At 46.6% G+C, this 2,813-nt stretch overlaps 1 pseudogene; it reads left to right on the top strand.

The window, feature by feature from the left end:
- Positions 1-1,670: 1,670 nt before the first annotated feature.
- Positions 1,671-2,813, top strand: LOC102245851 (annotated as a pseudogene).

Below are 2,813 nucleotides of genomic sequence, written 5' to 3' on the forward strand. Positions count from 1 at the left end.
CAGGAGCTACAGAGAGACCTGCAGATGGCTGCTATTTGTATTGAGATAGGAAGTACCCAGATGAGGCCCAGCTGTGAGGCAAGGAAGGCTGGTGCTAGTGTCAGGTCTTAGGCCACTTATTGATAGATTTAGGGCATGTTGACACCAGCTGCTGCTTTTCTGAGAGACTTTAGCAAAGTCTGAAGCCTGAGGTGGACAGGCCATTCATATGGAAAAATTGCTGCAAATGGCTTGGGTGGGGCTGCAAATTGGGTGGGGCAGGGTCTTGGAATCACCAGGGCAGAGTGAACAGTGTGGGCCATGATGATGGAAACTCTGGCATGGCTGCCAGTCAGCCCTGAGACAGGAGAGGTCCCAGCACAGGAACAATGACCCCTGCAAACACCCTTGTTTGGGAGAAAGCCACCCCTGAGTTCCTGCCCTGATGTCAGACAGTCCAGTCCCCCCCGTATGTCCCTGGACTCCCCCAAAGTCACCACCTGGCACTGGAGCTGAGAGGAAGTGAGACCATGTAAATTTGTGCTCGGACCCTTTAAGAGGAACACCTGGGTCTCCAGCAGCCTCTGTGTCACTCAGCCACAATCTCCTGTGGTTTTTACAGCTCAAAGTTATGGAGACTTCTCTTCCTGGCTCTGGAACCCTGGGTGGGGGGTCTGGTGTGGGGCTGGGACCCCCTGCTTCTCATGGAAGGCCTTAGAGATAGACCCCCTGATTAAAAATGCTACAAGTAGGTGTCGGACCAGTTTGTTCTGTGCCTCTGCCCCTCTTACTAGTCTCAATGCACTTTCTTCTTTATTGCTCTAGTTGTAGTGTTACAGAGTAGAAAAAATTTTTAGGCCTGCTTAATTACCTAGCCACCTCAGCAGCTTGACAGCCTGTGCAAAGTTTCTAGGAACTGAGCTCACACACCTGAGCAACGGCCTACAAAGAACAGACAGATCAAAATTAAGAATAGTCCTGACCTTTAAGTTACCGAGAAATGAATAACAGGAGGATGATGAATAGCTTGGCTAAAACTACGCAATTAGATTTTGTGACTTGGCTTTGCTTGCTATGGGAACCTGAACACGGATGTAGTTGTCCCCTTTAAATATTGGACTCTGCAGATGGTCGGGGCCGCTTCTCTCTTGGGCTTCCCGAGTGGAGGAGCGGACACTGGCCAGTCAATAAAGGCTCTCTAAATTTTAATCAGTCTGGAATTCTGGTCATTCTGTCACTTGCGCTCCACAACAGTAGGACTTCCATTCAGCCAGATTCCAGGTGGTTCTGAATGATGGCTGTTCTGTATTTTAGTTGTAATTTTGATGTGGTTGTGGGAGGTGGCAAGCTCGGTGTTTACCTATGCCACCATCCTGGTTCTTCTTATTCACCTTGTGTCCCAGTTCTGGGCCTGAAATGCGTTACTCACCATGACTTTTGAGGGCAATGGAAGAATGAGGGGATGAATAAAGGGCTAGATTGCTGTCTGTGGAAACAAAAGTTACAATCAAATGGTCTAATTGAGGAGAGTTCAACAAAGGAACCACTTATAAAGGTGTACACAAGATAAGGGAAATCCAGAAGAAAAGAGGTAGTGGCCCTGCCCACCCTGTCAGCCCAGCTCCCTTTCAGGTTGCCAGGGCCAGGGCACTGGGCTCCAGAAGGTTACCTCATTGCTATGGGTGGTCACGATGGGGAAGTCAGATTTTCTTACTCCTAAAGCTATTGCCAACGGGATGAAATCCAAGGGGCTTCAGAAGCTGATACTGCCAGATGTGCTAGAAGCACTGCCAGGATGAGAATGGCTTTAAGTGTCACTGTATGTCTGAATCTCCTCAGAGACAACTGTTGCTGGCTTCAGAAAATCCTCAGTAGTTTACCTATTATTTTTTAGAGGAATTCCGAAATGACTTTCTAGAACTTCTCAGGCGATGCTTTGGCACAAAGAGAGTTCACAACAATGTGGTTGTGATGAGTATATCAGTGGCTGAGAGCACATCCACATGAATGCCACTCAGTGGGAGACTCTGACGGATTTCACAAGTGGCTGGGCGGAGAAGGCTTGTGCAAAGTGGATGAGATGCCCAAAGGCTGGTGTATTCAGTACATCAACAGGGATCCAGAAACCATCTGCTGGCAACTGGAGCTAGAGAGAAAGAAAAAGCAGGGCCTTGATGATGAAGAAAAAATTGCCAAATTTATTGAACAACAGGTGAGAAGAGATCTGGAAGGGGAAGCAAAGGAGGCCCCTATTTTGGCAGAATTAAGCAGAGAAAACGATGATGAGAAAGTGACATTTAATTGGAATAAAAGAGCACGGAGTTCAACAGCAACATCTCCCAAGTCAAGTTCTTTGGGACCAAGTGCATTGAAGGTGATAGGGATGGCAGCGTCAGTGAAGTGGAATCTTCCCATAACTCAGCGCAACCAAAAGAAAAGAAGAAAAGGAGATGGAAGAGGGAAAGAAAAGAGCTGCCCGAACAGATTACTGGCTGCAGCCTGAAATCATCGTGAAAATTATAAACAAAAATCTGGGAGAGACATGTAATAACAGAAAGGGCACTGTTAGGGAAGTAACTGACAAATAGACAGCGGTTGTAGAGATGATTGACTCTGGAGACAAGCTGAAATTTGACTAGACTCATTTAGAAACAGTAATTCCAGCACCAGGAAAAAGAATTCTCGTTTTAAACGGAGGCTACAGAGGAAATGAAGGTACCTTAGAATTCATCAATGAGAAGACCTTTTCAGCTACTATAGTCATCAAAACTGGCCCTTTCAAAAGACGCAGAGTGGAGGAAATTCCCTACGAAGACATTTCTAAACTTGTTTGA

The sequence above is a fragment of the Myotis brandtii genome, unplaced genomic scaffold, assembly GCF_000412655.1.
Source record: "Myotis brandtii unplaced genomic scaffold, ASM41265v1 scaffold1031, whole genome shotgun sequence".
NCBI lineage: Eukaryota > Metazoa > Chordata > Mammalia > Chiroptera > Vespertilionidae > Myotis > Myotis brandtii.